Genomic DNA, 18,179 nt, shown 5'->3' with positions numbered 1-18,179 from the left:
GGAAATGTATAGTCATGCACCAAAATGTAAAGGAAGAAAAAGTCTGGACTATAAACATATATATGACTTGCTTATATGTGATCACAAAGCTGACAGTTACTGGCTCCATTAAGACGGATATTTTATTTGTACTCCTTAAAGTTAGAAGGACACTGTCAAAGTTGGTCTGTCTAAAACTAAACCTAGCAGCTGTGGTTTTGGTCTATCATACATGCTCTTGCCCAACATGCTGTCCCTTCAGTTTTCTTCTCTGAATTGATCATATGTGCCAGCATGATATTGCAGAACTTTAAGGCTTTTCCTCTTCAAATTCAAACAGTTGGTCTTTGTGTATGGCAGTACTCTACCTATCAGGAAAAATGGAGAGAAGAGAGTAGAATAACAGGTCTGGAGTTACTGGACGCCAGATATTGGGATCAGCCATGTGGCAATCTGCACATCTTCAGCATGTTAGATCAAAAAGTTACTGTTAGCCACATATGTGGATCTGTAATTCTCTTGCTGATGGTCCTATGGAACAAATTAAAGCAGCTGCAACACCCCCTGACAAGGAATCTCTGGAATGCAGCAGCCCTCCAACCATGCCCCCTTTCTCTGCTCCCATGTCCTACACTAGAGAAAGCACTGAGGGTAATGCAGGGCTGACTAACCTAGTTCAATGCCATTTGGGACTCTCCATAAAGCCTTACACAGTCTGACATGTGGCCTTAGCTGAGACCAGGACCTTGCCCTAAGGATTCCAAATAAATCCCAGAGCCTGGGTTTATCATCTTTTCTGTGTGACCAAAAAGTAGTAGGAATTGTGTTTCAGCTCTTGTTCTGGGAGGCTGGTCGTTTTCCAAGATTTCCCAAAATGGTCTCAGATCCATGAAAAGTGAGTTCAAATAGATCCCTCCGTATCACAGAGGATCCTTAGGGACTAAATTCAGTGGTCATTCTTTAAGAGGTGGGAAATCATTTTCACCCTCATCTATTCACTACTGTGGGTTCTGCTGTGGCAAGGGATTATAGAGCTCTCATCTTTCTTGCTACAGTTCCTTATAAAAAAAAGGTGAATAAACTATACAAATAAAAACCCTTTGAGCTGAATGCTCATGTTTTAAATTGTAATAAAAATTTAATTCCATTCAGACTTCATGCAATTGAAACCTAATCTAATTGGCGAAAGGATAGCTCAGTAGTTAGAGCATTGGCCTTTGTAAACCCAGGACAGGGGGCCTTTCAAGGGTTTGGTGCAGGTTAGACTTAATTTAAAAAAAAAAACACAATAACAAAAACTGTCTGGGATGGTGATAGGTCCTGCTGTGAGTGCAGGGGAATGGATTTGATGAACTTGCAAGGTCCCTTCCAGCTCCATGAGATATGCTATGTGTATCTCCTTGTTTCAACCTGGAGAGAAAAGCAACCAAGTGTTAGGGCTCTCAGCCAGTTCCAGAAAGATATTTCCCTGCAGTTTTATTATTGATTGTCTTTAAAATATCGGGAGGTTTTAAATGACAGGTTCTGATATGGGCCCATCTTCAGTTAGTAGTAGCAATATATTTTGTATTGCATAATTTTTATTTGAATAACTTGATGCTTAAAGGATAAATCAGAAGAAATATCTTGACAATGTTCAGACTGTTACAAAAGAAAGATTAGGTCTGCAGAGGATTTTAAAGTTGACTGGTATAACAAGATTTTTAACCTGTCTGTATCCTATCAAACTCTTTTAGACTATGCTAAATGTGTGCAACTGCAGGAAACATTTTGAAGTGTCCATAAGACAGGATTTAAATATGTTGTTAGCTTATTTGTTGAATTTTCCAGTCTAATTACAGACATCAGTCTCACACAACAACATTTTTTAGATAAAAATTGCATGGCAGTATAAGTTACATTTATGTAGTCAGCATAAATAATATTTCTACAGCCAAGTTAGTAGTTTCACAAATGTGTAATGAAGTGAACAATTTCTTATTAACAATAGGAAATTTTACAATTATGATTGTATCCACAGCTGGTATTTTAATTAAATACAGTTTCCCTTAATAAAATGTAAACAAACAAATCTTAACCACAGAACACTGCAGATCAAATCCATGATAGACCCAAGGGTCACATTCTCAGTAGCAGAAGCCTTTGCTGCTGGTGGCTGCATAAACTGTGCAGTCAGGAACATAAGTTTGATTCATGTGGAGGCTATGAAAGAGCCATGAAACAAGCAGTTTGATGATGTAACTTATCTTGTTATGCAAAAGGTGCTGAGCGCATCAAGTGAATATTATTTTTTTTATTTTTGGTTGTAGGAATTAAAATTCATTTTAATGTCTTTTAAAACCATCCATGTAATTTTTTGTATACTAATATTGTAATCTATTCACTTGCTCAGCTTTTGCGATATAAAGTGTTCAACTTAGGGGGAAGTTTAATGTTGCCACAGATCATACAGCAAGAATTCTCAAACCTTTTCATTTTTAGGCACAGTGGGGGAGCAGAGAGACTCAGGGTTCTGGTCACCAGGTGAGGGGGGCCCTTGGGTGTAAGCATAGTTTGACTTCTATTTTAGGAGGCACACGGCCCAGCAGGGTTCAGACGAGCTCTGCACAGCAGGGCTTGGGTAGGGCGTGCTTCTGCCTCCACCCCTTTGCTCACCTCAGCAGGCTATCCAGCTGGTCTGAGTTGTGGAAGAAGGGCACAACCAAAATTTTTAACTCAAAGGCTATGAGAGCTCAGCTCAAAAAGTATGAAAACCACTCAGAGTGCAGGCAAATCTAGCTAGGAACTGTGAGTAGGCAAAGGATAGCTAGAGAGTTACTTGATCTAGTTTTTGTTCCCTGACGTTCTTGCAGGGTTGATGCCCAATTTCCAGATGCTGTGATTTAGTTTCTTAAGTTACTAATATCACTGTAATAACAACCTCATTTATTTCATGGAGCTGGTGGAGGTTGGATGTTGGAGTTGTAATCCTACCCGTCGTTTTCATAGTTGAGCATATTTTAAATATTAAAAACAAAATCACCATTAGCAGGCAGACATGGAAAAGTCATCCCCACCCTTATCAGTTCCACTCAGTCTCAGAGAGAGAGAGAATTAAGAACCTTCTAGAATAACAAAATGCTAACACGAAGAAGTTAAACAAATGCAATGCTGTTAAACTAGGATAAAGTAAGTATTGTTGCATGACCGGATGGTCACAATATTTGGAGTCTATGAAGTCATTTACAATGGAAAATGCTTCATTTAAGAACTTCTGTTGAAAACATCCAGCCTCCTGTCCCCTTCCAATTCAGCTTGTGGATGAGTTATCTTGACATCTCAATTGTTCTCAGAGCTTCAACCATATGGGGCAAAAGACATTTTCTATTATTCTTGAACTAACCTATTTAGCTCTCATCAAAATCAATGCCTTGAGCTGAATCTGGAAACAAACTTCATACAGCCTACAGAGCACAGATGCACTGTGCTCCCAAACAGCTTATATGGCTTGGATGGAAGAGCAGATTGCTTCCAGGGATAGAAGCTTGGCACAATGACTGCACAACTAAAGAGCAAGTAACATTTCTAAGAGGGACCTCAGACAAATCTGAAACGATTTTATTTAACTTTTTAGTAGCCTTTGATTAATTCCTACCTTATGGAAACCAACATATTCACCTTTCTTCCTTCCCTTTCCCTCCTCAACTCCCTTACTTTAGTTTTTTTATTCTTTTATCTTTGCTATCCTCCCCCCCTTTTTTGGGGGGGAATTTGTAGATAAAAAAAAGAAACCAGGCTCATTAAGACAGTGGCACAGGAACAATTTTTGGAGTGGGGGGTGTCCATGCCCCTCACTTTCCATTTTATCTGGGCCAGCAGCCAGATTCATATGTGGGGCTGATGGACAGGACTTCAAACCTAGCAGGTGGGTGGGACCCAGCATTCTGGGCTTGTTGGCAATGCCAGCAGCCAAGCAGCACCTGGGGCCAGTGGCCAAGCCCCAATGTGCAGGTATGGCAACTGAGCAGGACCTGGGGATGGAAGTGAAGCTCCCAGAAAACAGCAGGCCTGGAAGTCAGTTTGGAATCCTCAAAACCTGGCGGGGGGGCTGGGGGGGAGTGCTTCGGCATCCCCCCGAAACCATCCTTCCCATACTTATGCATTGAGGGCATGTCTACACAATTGACTCCAGCTCACAGGGTTCACACTACCCTACTAAAAACAACTGTGTAGATGTTTTGGCTCAGGCTGGTATTCAGGCTCTGGAGTTTAGGTATGAGGTTGGTCTTCAGAGCTGGAGATCCAGGCCAAGCTACAAATTCAAAGCACTGTCTACACAGCTGCTTTTAGATTGGTAGCCTGAGCTAGAGGCTGTATAGCTACATTGTAAGTAGGTGGCTACCTTCTGCACTACCTGAAATTTCTGAGTGGGCCTAGAGTACATTTAAGCAACTCAGTTTAGTGCTGACAAAAGCATGAGCAACTGTGGCAAAGTCCCCATTGAAATGAATAGTAGAGGATTAAAAAATGGTTTTGTTCTCTGCTACTACCTAGATGTCTAAACCAGTTGAGGTAAAGATTCACTAGGTTGTGAACCCAGATAAAAAAGCCCACCTCTGATGAGAGTATATGTTATCCAGATTTCCCTTTTACCATATCTTCTGGCAGTTTCCTCCAGCCAGACAACATTATTAATCAGAACTCCCACCCCCACCAGTAAGTGCACTAGCCAGACACACAGAGCAAGGGACCATCTGCGTACTGAAGGACTTGCCAACCCTTCTAACAGTCTTACATGTTGCAGAGAAGTTGTGAAATGGAATTGTGGGCTGTCACCCATGAGAACCCACATACACACACACCAGCCTCAGTCTATGTTTCCTGTGCTTATATTTTTCGGTCACTCATTTCAGGTCACAGTCCCCTATTTAGGCCTTGACTGATGTATAATAGGTATTTCAAGAAAACGAGTCAAACTAAAGCTCTGTTTAAGCTTCATTTTCCCCTCCATCTCAAGCATTAATTGATGCTGGGCTTTGATCTTCAGATTGCCTCCAAGATTTTGGTCTCAGCAGCTGCACATTGTTGAAGGCAAAGAAAAACGTGAACTTCCAGAAGAATTAGATCATTGATGTAATGAGCTCTGCTTATTGATCTCTAAAGAGCTCTGAGTTAGTTTTCCTTTTTAAAAAGAAGTGCATTCAGCAGCTGCTAACCATAAATGACTCTAGCCCCATCCAGTGGTAATTAAAATAATTTCAGTCCACCCTTATATTTGATTGGTTCAAGGATAAAAATTGTGTTTTCCACTTTATTTTTTTTTTTCTAAAGTTGATGCTCTAGGGAGCTCTGAGTATGTAAGTGTAGAGTCTGAATGATCAGAACTACTGTACCTCACAATGGTGCTGTTTCCCTGTTCATCTGTGTCCTTCTCCTGGGGTTAATCACTACTTTCAGGAGATTATGTACATCAATCTGTCCTATCTTCTTTACCACATTGGAAACTTTGATCATATCTGTTCCTTGGTCATCTTTATCCTGAAGTCTTTCCACACAATTACTTGTTTTACCTCTTTAGGCCTATTGCCTCCTTCTGGACAGTTCTAACTTAGCAACACTTGTTTGGAGGAAAGGAGGAGAAAATTTATTTTCTGTACTATACTTTGCTGCTGATTCATCTTATTTCACATGATATGGTACCTACATCTGGCACAAAAGGTTTGTCAAGTTATTTTAAGAATATTCTTAAAAAGAGGTTTTACTTGTATAAATATTCATGTGAAAAATTCCTTGCAGTGATAAAAATTAACCTCGTGATCTGGTTGTTGTCAGATGGAAAGCATTTTAAACCATTTTAAGTGCTGTTATTGGGTAATATCATATAGCTAATTACATCTGACCTCAGGAATGACGAGATAAAGACAATGAACTCATATGGCAGGGCATAAATTAACGACCTGTGGTGGGCAGAAAGATTGTATCACCTCACCACCTTCCCTAAGTACTGTATTGCATTGAAAAAATATTGTTGGTTGTAATTATTATTATGGCATGTATTATTCTTTTGTGGGACTTTCAAAAGCATCAGCTTGTGGGCTATTCCTGGAGGCAAGATGTTGGGCTAGATCGGGGTGTCCAACAGGCTGCCCGTGGGCCACAGTCTGGCTCATGGAGCCAGCAGCTGTGCCCTTTTTAAAAGACTGGCTGTCATGGAGCCAACTGCTGCCGGGCCCCAGTGGCCAATGTGCCAAGCTGCTACAACCCCTGGGAACAGAGCCCTGGTGGCCAAAGTGTAGAACCGCCCTGACACAGAGATCTTCTGGGTAAATTAATCCTGGGTTTGGAGGGGGTTTGGGGCTGCAAGGGGCGGGGGGCGGTTAAGACTGGGGGCACGCAGGAGACAGTTTGGGGCTGCATGGGATCTAAGCCTGTGGGTGGTTTGGGCCTGTGGGACATTTAAGGCTGGGGGAGGGGGTGGTTTGGGGCTGCAAGGGGTCTGAAAGCCTGGGGGATGGTGGGGTCTGTGTGGTGCTGCAAGGGGTTTAAGCCTGGGGAGTGGGTGTTGGTTTAGGGCTATTTTGTGTTCGACCCCTGGAACATGTAAAAAATTGGCACATGGCCGCCCCCACCCCGATGAAAAAAGTTTGGACGCTACAGGAGTGGATGAACCAAAATTTTATGCTAAAACAAGGAAAGAAGGAGCGCTTGTTTAAGAATGGGTAAAAACAAGACAGCATGATGGCAACTGATATTTACAAAATAGAAGAAATTCATGAAAGGTTAACCTTGGCCTATCCTTATGAAAAGCTACCTTTCCTGTTTAAAAAAAGGTAGGATTTCTCCCCGAAGTCCAGTCTGTTGCAGAGCTGGCTGGCGGTCTGGCTTTACAGGAACTAAGATACAATTTTTCATGAGATGCCTCCTCAGTTAAAGAGCACAACATACCCTTCCCTGGCCTGAGCTATTCTAAAATAGACTTTACTGATAGGCAGAGCAATTTTCTGTCTTTTGTAATACTCCTCCTTTTTTCTTTTTTTAAACCTCTTAGTGGTTTCAGCTGTGAGGAGTTGTCTTTGGTAGATTTTCCATTGGAAGTGTTGGGCTGGAGAAAAGCTAGCCCATTGAACCTTGCTTTATATGACAACTCCCTCCTGTTAGAGTGGGGCATCACTGAGCCATTATCTCCTACTGACTGACTGCTATACCTGGTCTATAAATCAAATTGACCATAAAGGTGTATTATTCTTCAGGTTTAGATTTGGTCATAGTTATTTCTCTTAAAAGCCACAGATGTGTCAGGACAATAAACAAGAATTCACGGAAGCTGCAACCTCTGACAATAGTGAAGAGGTGCTGAGGGGGAGGCGCCCGGGGGAGACTGAAGCCCGAGTTCAGAGAAGGAGAGGAGGACTGAGAGCCCAAGCCAGGCTGTAGGAGGGGACTCTAGCCACACGACCCCCCCCCCCCCACCCCCACTCTAGTGTCTCAGAGCACCACGGCTCCCACTTCTGGTAGCTCACAGCTCCAGTTCTGCTACCCTGGGAATGGGGATGAAGCTGAAGACATTAAGAAAGTCTCTGAAAATCACAAAATCTGTGATTGCTGTGACCGCCCTGACAAAAATCTTACCTTATTTATTCCTTTTATATCACCCATACATACATCTCACAGTTATGAGTCTTGTTAAGTCAAAAGAATTCTGCAGATATGTTACAGATTATGCTTGATGGGTAAATATTCTAGAAGACATGTTTGGTGTAGTGAGTTTGTCAGGTCTGAAGTAAATTGTTTGCAAAGAACAGAGGACCATTTGTCACGAAGCACCTGTGTCCCACCTGTTCTTAATTTCGCCTGTCACACACTGAAGCTGTGTCTACACGTGCACGCTACTTCGAAGTAGCGGCACCAACTTCGAAATAGCGCCCGTCGCGGCTACACGCGTCGGGCGCTATTTCGAAGTTAACTTCGACGTTAGGCGGCGAGACGTCGAAGTCGCTAACCTCATGAGGGGATCGGAATAGCGCCCTACTTCGACGTTCAACGTCGAAGTAGGGACTGTGTAGACGATCCGCGTCCCGCAACGTCGAAATTGCTGGGTCCTCCATGGCGGCCATCAGCTGGGGGGTTGAGAGATGCTCTCTCTCCAGCCCCTGCGGGGCTCTATGGTCACCGTGGGCAGCAGCCCTTAGCCCAGGGCTTCTGGCTGCTTCTGCGGCAGCTGGGGATCTATGCTGCAGGCACAGGGTCTGCAACCTGTTGTCGGCTCTGTGGATCTTGTGTTGTTTAGTGCAACTGTGTCTGGGAGGGGCCCTTTAAGGGAGCGGCTTGCTGTTGAGTCTGCCCTGTGACCCTGTCTGCAGCTGTGCCTGGCACCCTTATTTCGATGTGTGCTACTTTGGCGTGTAGACGTACCCTCGCAGCGCCTATTTCGATGTGGTGCCGCGCAACATCGAAGTTGAACATCGACGTTGCCAGCCCTGGAGGACGTGTAGACGTTATTCATCGAAATAGCCTATTTCGATGTTGCTACATCGAAATAAGCTACTTCGATGTTGGCTTCACGTGTAGACGTAGCCTGAGTCAAGTACCAGGATGTCCCTCTAGTTTTCTCCATCAACGATCAGAATAAATTTTGTTATAGGCACCAACGCATGTGTGGACATGCACCACCCATAAAAACACATGGTGCGGACTCTGGGTGCTTTGCTAATCAGCTGAGCAGTATCTGAATCTCTCCTGAGTAGCTGCCCAATTGCTCAGTTTACAGGGAACACTGTTTTGGGGGTGCGGTTTGACTGAAAAGATTCATGAAGTGGGCATTGGAAATTTGCTGTGGAGATTTGACGTGGTTACCTCGTATTCTACAGTATCTAGCTGCCCTCTTCAACACACATTGTTTCATAGGGTACGCACCCCCAATGCACAATAACTTTTCTTTTGGCAGATTGTTTGGTTACTCAAGCTTTAGGGGAAAAGCTTGACATTTCTTTGTGTGTTAATCAAATATGCTGCGTGAGCTAGGTCACCAGCCAGCCACAATATCTGACGAAATATAAACCCTATCTCCCTCAGTCTGCCACCATCTTCCTGCCATCCCTTTAATGCCATCAAAACCACCTGAAGTTCTGCTGGTTCCTATTTAGAACATTTTTAAAATTCATGGGTTTTATGGGAACTGTTGAGAATGCAGACGCTGTGTGTGTTGGCCTGGGTAGACAAGAAACTAGAAAACTAGAAGCAGCACAAGAAAATTCATGGCCAAATTTCTGAGTGAAAGAAAGATTCTCTTCATAATCAGAAATATGATTATTTCAGTATTCCCTTCCTAAATCATGTTGTGAGGCCAACTGTTTGTTTTAGTTTCTACTCCTCTGCCAATGAGTCAAGCTTTTCCCAGCCTTCTTCCCAGGTGTGATGTCAGTTGATGGTAAAGTAAGAGATATTTACTTTAATTGATGGGAAGTTTCCAGGAGGAGACCATAACTCCTGACCTAAAACATTAGCAAAACAAAACATTGTGGCACAGGTTTTAGCAGATATATTAAATATGGGATATAAATGGGTACTGGGCTGTCAAGCTGATTATAATGACACACACAAAACAGACATCACTGCTGTTCTCAAAGCCAGCAGGGAAGCTGAAGGGGAAGCAACACTTTGATGTGTGCATGAAACATTGACCTTCAAACATGGCTAAGATAGGCGTTTGCACTGCATTATGAGATTATTTCCATAGGTGGAATTGCTACAGAACAGGACTCTGAGGCAAGAATATGGCAGGTAAACAAAAACGTAATCTGTGTGAAGATCATTGGAGACAAGTTACAACATGAGAGAGAAAGAGAGAGCGAGCGCGAACGCGCACGCCTGGGAATGAAAATATGCTACTTTCTGCAGATTCATAAAGATGACAGAACATGGGTAAAACAAAGCAAGAGCCATGCAATTCTCCTCAAGGGAGTTCAATGGCAAATTAATCAATGTATTTTTTTTAAATGGCCATCATTAGCATGGAACCATGTCCTCTCGAATGGTGGCCAAAGCATAAAGGGGGTATATGAATGTGTAGCATATCTGATACTCAAATACTATTGTTTTATTGATCAGTCTAAAGTGTGAATATTAATAATCAAAAATACATAGCACTGTACACTTTGTCTTCTGTGTCGTAATAGAAATCAATACATCTGAAAATGTAGGCAGACATCCCAAAGATTTACTAAATTTCGGTTGGTATTCCAGTGTTTAATAGTGCAATTAATTTTTAAGTGCATTTTGAGTTAATTGTGTGAGTTTAGCTGAAATTACTCAACAGCCCTCGTGAGAGCTCATCTGTGAGTCCCCTCAGCATGCAGTCAGAGTAGGTGAGGGGGTGGAAAGGCTGAAGGCTATCCCTTGCACAATGCAGAAGTAGGAAGGCAGAGGAAAGCAAGGGTGTCTGGGGAGCCTGAAGGAGCCAATGGCAACTAAGATATTAGATGGAATTCAAACAACCTGTGTGTGTGGTGGGGAAGAGGAAGGCCACCCTCAGGCAGCCTGAGGTGTTGGAAGGAGACTGGCAAAGTAGGGAACTGGTGGGTAAGAATCCTGGCAGAGTCTCTCTAGTCTCTCTCTGCTTTCTTTACTTTCTGGGCACCCCTTCTGCCAAGGCCCTGAATCAGGCAAGATCTGCCATCTTCCCCTCCTCAGACCAGCTCTGTGTGGCACCACCAGAAACTGAAAGAGTCTGCAGAGGCAGAAAGGAAAGGAGTGGCTGCAGAACAATCCCTGCTCAGTTACTGCTGCCCTGCATGAGCGGCAGCGTGGAGCTTGGCAGCTCCGAATGCATTGGCTTTGTCTGTACAGATAACGGTGCCTTCTAGCAACTAGTCCCCAGAGAGAGTAAGGGACTAGCTCCTAGTTCTTCAATTAAACCATCTTGAGTGGCCCAAGCCTACGTTTACAGCTGAAGAACGTAGGATTCTACTGATTCTCCAGGAACATATGTTAAAGGGAGGATGAGCTCGAACCAATAATTGGTCCTATTGCCTGCCACACACTAGTTGGTTACACTGAATCCATTCCTGTATTAGGGGCTCTCAAGAGACAACTGTAACCGTAGGGCTCCTGCCTTACAGCCTGTAAGCATGTTAATGAAGAGTGTGCAGCCTCTCTCCCTGGGTTTCCCAAGCCGGGGGAACGTCACAGGAAAGATGGCGATCACCACTATCAGGAGACTCCGTGGTACCTATTTTAATTCAGATCAGGAGATCCAAACAACTGTCAGTTCATTCAGAGGAGATTCTCCTGTGGAGTGCTATGATGAAGGAAGGGTCACATGCTTTCCACATTAAAGCCCTGTGCTCTTTGCAGCGAACCATTTCCTTGCCTTAAGGCAGGGTTTCTCTGCCTGCATAAGAATCCTTTGAAAAGGTTATGGGAATACAACTCGTCAGTAAGCGCCTCAGTGACTGCTATGCCTAGCCCTTGGCTGCCATGCAGCTGTTTTCTGCAGATGAGCTTGCCAGCTGTTGATGGGAACTTTCCATTGTCTTTCGTGCACATCTGACTTATATGCACAAGATCAAGACAAAGAAACAAAAAGAAATGTGACCACACATGTATGGAAATCCACTGCTTGACGGCGACAACTATTCTGTGAACCTCCCCCAGTGAAGTTGGAAGTTGGTGTCTTGTAATCATATAAATGGAATTGGCTCCCATTTCAGGCAGAGTGCTTGGAAGTAGTATTTAGAGTGGAAGTTGTTAGGTTTTGAAAATATGAAGCTGGGTGTAGGGGGCCACAGATCCTAAGTCCCCTGATTTATTGCCCAGCCGTAAAATCTTGTCTATGCATTGACTAAAATTCTGGGGTTTAGTGTCCCCCAGCCATTTCTAAATATTGCATTTTTTCCCACCTGATCAGCTAATTCAACAAAGGCCCCAGTGCTGGGTAATTCCCAATGCATACAGCAACCCCAGTTAATTATAGCCAACCAGATCAATGGCAGAATTGTTTGTGTGGGCACAATATGGAGAGTAAGATCAGCTGCAATGAACAGGTTTGGCAGTCAGGAAGTCCTGACTTGCTATGTTACTTTGGATATGTCACTTCATCCATCTGCCTCACTTCTTCATCTGGAAAGTTGGGTTAATCATACATAGTAGTAATTTACCCCTCTGGGTTAACTAGTGAATGTTTATGTGGTAATTTGTACATAGGAAGCACTGTAGAAGTGCACAGAACTGGGCTGGCCTTACCATTTTTGAGACAGGCCTTTGTCTCAAAACAATGTCTCCCTATACCTTATAACCTATATATAAAGGACCCTTGCCCACTATGCTCACTTCTCTGTGAACATCACTGTAGGACTCTGGAACTCCTTGCCAGAGGATGTTGTGAAGACCAGCACTGTAACAGGCTTCAAAAAAGAACTAGATAAATTTATGGTTAGATCCATCAATGGCTATTAGCCAGAGTAGGTAGGAATGGGGTCCCTGGACTCTGTTTATCAGAGGCTGGAAATAGGTGACAGGAGAGGGGTCACTTGATGATTACCTGTTCTGTTCACGCCTTATGGGGCATCTGGCATTTGCCACTATCTAGGGACAGTATACTTAACTAGATGGATCTTTGGTCTGACCCAGTATAACTGTTCTTATGCAACATAACTAGGAGGGTGAGTGAGGTAGCTTATTGGGATATACTCTAAACTCAGTAGACTCATAGTATGTAAGGTATGTGTTTTTCTGGTTTGGTAACTGCCCCCCTCCTTCTGCAGAATGAGAAGCCCTGTGGCTTGGAATCATAGGGTTAGAAGGGACCACAAAGGTCATCCAGCTTGTGCAGGAATTATCAGCATAAAGCAGTTGTGGGTTGGAGACGTGGGGCTGTGGGGATTCAGAAGGTTCTGATTAATGTAATTTTGTGCTTTGCAAACATTAATGCCCCCCTTGAGAGAGAAGAGGTCAGCTGTCTTCAGGGCATCATCTCTTCCTTTGACCCTGCCGAGATCTCTTCCTGGGCCTAGAGATCAGTGGATGAAGAGGAAGGTGACAGCAGGGGAAAGGCTGGGACTAAGAAGGATGCCCTTCTTTCAACACTGCTTAACAAGCACGCAGGGAATGTGCTCAGCTTGAGGCCCTATTAAGCCCTGAGCAGAGGCACCTCTGGATGTGGCACCTTCCCTTCATTGTGAACAAGCGACCCACTGGGCAGATGGCTAATATATCAAAGACCTAATCAGGTATCACTGAATGAGATGATTCAGCATTAGTTTGGGAGCAAAGCAAAACTAGAGTATCAGAAGTTTGAAAAAATAAAATTGGTTTGCACAGACATATTTGATTTATAGCTTCCTGTTAAAATCCTGAATGTCAATTAACTTCCTGTGCTCAATATTGATTGCTATTTTACCATTAGCTCAAACGATAGAGCCAGATTCCCTTTTCAGTTCTGTCGAGGGTCAGGTCCAAAGATGCAAATGATAGCTCCAGAGTGATTGATAATTGCTTACTCTTCCAGTGATGTCCATGAATTTCCATTACAGCAGACAGTTCCTGACTGGGGTAACAAACCATGTCTATCCATTTCACGGACAGCTCAGACTAAAACACTTGTTTTCTTAGCAAACAAAGCATGACTCCTGTTTGAGCATGTGAGGTCTGAGACAAACCTAGGCCAACAATAACTGTGCCTGGGTGATGGACCAGTTTTTATTCCATCAGATATTTCCTCAAAGTATGACCTCATTAACACAGTGTCACTGTATCTGTTCTAAGCATCATTTCCTTCCCTGTCCCTCACCTAAAATTGGGCCTGACTCCAAAGCGTGGAGTCCCTTTTCATACTTCTTTTCTTCCAATAACTGCCCAAATTTTTTTCTCCTTCCACTAACGATCCTCCAGCTGCTGAATCTTTTGCTTTGCCCTGATTGCCTCTCTGGCTTAGCATGCCAAATGTTGTCTTCTCAGTGTTCCCAGAAATTGGCTCCTACCTGATCCATTCCTGAACATTTGGCTCATGACTTAGCCAAGTTGAGCATGGGCAGAGAAAACACAGGTCATCTATGGATCACATGATATGGATTAGAGTACATTTCTAATGGCATTGAAGATTAAGACTTAGTTTATGTCTCTAGTACAGCTGCAGGTATGACTGCAGCTAGGCAAATGATCCCTCTACTATTTGACAGAAGTTTCCAGATGTCCTCATCTTTTTCCTCTATGGACCATACAGCACAGACCACAGGATGCTGCTCTTCTTACTACTTGCAACAGGTATGACTCTTTACTGCTGTCCTAGATATGGACTTCAGTACAAAGATGAGGAACAGACTTCCCTAAAATTCTCATTTAATTACACATGCATAAGATTTTCCAAGGTTGGGGATCATGGGGAGGAGAATCCTCTTAATGAGGTGCCCACATTTTGACATTTACTTGCCCCACCCCAAAAACCATTATCCAGAGGTAGGTTAGGTTTTTGGCAAGCAAACATTACAGTTCCATTGCAAGGGGGTTTTATTTAGTCAATGATTTTGCAGAAGTTCTGATCAAATACTTACATGCTTGCCCCCTCCTGCCTTTTCCTTTCTTGCTTGGGGGTTGAGAAGCCTCACTGCAGAGCCAGGGGTGCATAAGTCTGGTTGAAGGTAGAGGCTGGGGTAGAAGTGAGGTGGCATAAGATCTCAACAGATTCTTACTGCCCTGTAAATTCTCTCTTTGAATCTTTCCCAAATTCACAGCACCTGAACGTTCACACCATTACTGCCTGAGTCCTGCTCATCCGACTATGTGAAATTGATCATTGATCTCAGTCAAATGCCTTATCAGAAAACACCCCCCACCACACAATCCGGGGACGCGTGTGCATGTGTGTGTGCTATTTTGCTTAGTGATTTACTTCTGCTTTGCTTTGCACTTTGCCTACATTCACCATCCAGTGAGTGGGACATAAATCATTTGAGTGAAAGGAAGCAAGTCCCACACAGAAAAACAGGAAGAAACAAATTAGTTCCATTCATCTTTTGTTACAGTAATGTGGCTTGATGCAGTTAGGGAAAAGGAACAGTCACCAATCAAAAGAGGGATTTTTTTCCACTTGTGACGAGCATTTCCTCTCTAGAGACAGCAACTGAGCATGCAGCAAATTGCAATGTGCCTACAAATCAATGTACAGATAATACTTGTAACATCTGGACCAGTGTGTTTGCAGGGTTCCCCAGATGTTAATTTTTCTTGCTGATAATGGAATAGTGGTTAGAGAGACAACTGTAACAATATAGTCATACCATGGCTGCATGAAATTCATTTATCGACTTCATTCCACACACTTTCATTTTGATGGGGTTGAAGCAGATGTAGTTTTGTACTAATCCTTTGACCTCCGTAGAGCACAGTAGAAAGATCTGTTTAAAAATGCTTATCTTGAAAAATCAAGCAAGAGTAGTTATGAAAGTAATCAACTGAAGTAAAACTAAGTGTAAAATGAACTAAAGTTATTTCAAATGCTGTGATAACCATGGAAGTCCTGCCAATGTGGCTCCAGGCCAACGTGGAGGAACCACACCGAGGAGGAAAGGGTAGCTCAGTCTCCAAGCCTTCAACGCCTTGGGAGCCAACAAGGTCGTCAGTTGTATGCGTGGTTTTTGTGACGAGGAAAGCTGTTCTGGAGGCACTGGACCGAAACCGACAATTAATTTAACAAGTCTGCTGAGCGGCCATCAGACAGTATTGGTTTCCGGCCAGTCATTGCTAGGGACCCGTGGATTACCCTGATGTATCATGGCTATGATAAGTTGCCTCTAAACTAAAATCCACTTGTCTCTTAGCTGTAGGCAAGGGCAGAAGCCTCAGTGGAAGGTGTGAAACCTTCACCATGGCTGTTGGGTGCAAGACTACTGAATTCTAAACCAGTTGTTGGGGTGGGTTTTCACAGGCCCTCCTCAGAGAACAACAGAGGCCTGGGTCAGTTCGCATTTACAGATCCCAGCTCAGCCCCAGTCCCCCAGATGTATCTAACCTCTCACGCATAGGGTCATACTAAAACCAAAAGAATATATGACAAACACTTGAGGCATTTATTTATTAACTATTAAGTCATTATACCAATAGCACATGTATTAAAAATGTAACCTTCAATGTGAGTTTCCACTGCAAGCAAAACTCTTCGTTTTAGGAATGCTTTTCTGGCTTTGTTGTGTACAAACTCTAATGTATGTGCATCACTGTTAATGTTAAGCACTGGGAGCCCATTCAAACGCTCTTGTATCATTGTAGAACACTGATAGTTCTTTATTTAACACACTGAATGTGCATTCACCTGAAGCCACTGATGCAGGGGACTGACAAAAATACATAATGTAATTGTATGTTAGGACATAGTCGACAGGCCAAGACTGAATATTTCTTGAAGCAGTTCTTTCGGCTTGCAGTCAGATTTAAAGTTGGTGGAATGCACAGGCTTCAGGAGGACAATCTCGTCACACAGATCTCTGGAAATTTTGTTGTTGTACCTTTGTTGAAACTGTTCTGCCCAGAATATAGATCTTTATCACTTTATTTTCTGAACTCCCAAAGGAACCCTAAAGAGATACAAATTTGTCACAGTGACTTCAATCAATGTGTAGGACCTTATTTGATGGAGTCAATAACAACAAAAAGAACTGACGTGATTGTGCCTTTTTTTTAAATCAGGATGTTAGGCTGTGATTGGTGAAAAGCTCAGATGAAACATCAATACCCTTTGCTACTGATTTGGACTCGGAAAGCATTTCCTCCCATTCATCACAAACCTTTTGAGTATCTTTAAGAAGTTGTTCAATGTTATCCCTCTCAACATCTTATGTAGCATTGCATGCTTCAGTTACAAGATTAGTTTTGGGTATCTTTTTTTAGCAGCAGCATCCACCTGGATATTAACACACATTCAAATTTGGACGTCTATTTCTGAATTGATTTAAGCTCAGTGCAATCCTGTATGGTGAGAAGAAGAGATTCAAGATCACTTAAAGTCTTTATCACAGAGTCCAAATGCTGTACAACTGGTTTAACATCATGAATTTGTGCTGACCATCGTGTTGTCAACATGCCTTGAAGTAAAATGGGCAGATGCTGCTTTGGAATTTCCCACTTTGAAAGACTGCTACTGAAGAGGTTGTACAATTGCAAGATTGTTCCAAAGTATGTGATTGCTTCCTTGCACGATTCAGCGCAATCAATGCCAACAAGATTTAATGTGTGCTTGCCACAACTGGAGAAATTACCATTTGGACTTTGCTCAAGAAGGACTGCTTGTGCTCTCTGGTACATATTGGATCCATTGTCACAGGCTTGGCCAATACAGACTTGGAAATTTAATTTGAAGCCTTTCAGCATTTCTAGCGCATGAGTGGTGATTTTTTTCATGAAATCATCAAACCTCCTTCTGGCCCAGACACCTTAATTCGCGGCCTACTTCTGTGCTCTACCTCCCACCCAAACCCTATAGCCCTGGCCCTCATACAGTTGGAGACCACATCGGTGAGGTGGTTTTTTTGGCTTCTGACTTCTGTGGCCCCCAACTGGTCTATGGCCCTTTTCTTTCCATACGTGTAACTGGGGTGCTGATCTAGCAAAGGGATTGTAGCATGGAACAGGATGAAATCCACTGTGGCTTGGTTCTGCCTGTGTCTCTTTAGCTTCCAGGAACACAGATGATACTCTCAGCTCAGAACTGTAAGGAGCCAAATGAGAGAGTTCTGTGCTATCACACAGGGCTGTTTCTACACTAGCCCCAAACTTTGAAATGGCAAGGCAAATGGCCATTTCGAAGTTTACTAATGAAGCGCTGAAATGCATATTCAGTGCTTCATTGGCATGCGGGCGGCCGTGGCACTGCTCATCCCGACGGGACTCCTTTTTGAAAGGACCCCGCCTACTTCGAAGTCCCTTATTCTCATGAGAATAAAGGGACTTCGAAGTAGGCGGGGTCCTTTTGAAAAGGAGCCCCGTCAGGATGAGCCACGCGGCGGTGAGGCGCATCGATTTTGAAGTGCCGCGGCCGCCCGCATGCTAATGAAGTGCTGAATATGCATTTCAGCACTTCATTAGTAAACTTCGAAATGGCCATTTCAAAATTTGGGGCTAGTGTAGACGTAGCCGAGGGGCTTTTGCAAGCCTCCTGATTTTCCTACCTCCCAAGCTGGAGGGGTCTGTGGAAGCAGCACTCTCAGCCCAGGGTCACGGTAGCTTCTGGCTGG

General features: G+C 43.4%; 1 long non-coding RNA gene across 1 annotated transcript in view; it reads left to right on the top strand.

Moving 5' to 3' along the window:
- The window catches only part of LOC142018016 (uncharacterized), a 69,932-nt gene that overhangs the window by 8,205 nt on the left and 43,548 nt on the right, over positions 1-18,179 (top strand). The gene's annotated exons all lie outside the window — the stretch shown is intronic.

The sequence above is a fragment of the Carettochelys insculpta genome, chromosome 9, assembly GCF_033958435.1.
Source record: "Carettochelys insculpta isolate YL-2023 chromosome 9, ASM3395843v1, whole genome shotgun sequence".
Lineage (NCBI taxonomy): Eukaryota > Metazoa > Chordata > Testudines > Carettochelyidae > Carettochelys > Carettochelys insculpta.
Note: the sequence above shows the minus strand (reverse complement) of the source record. Positions and strands in the feature narration are given on the sequence as shown.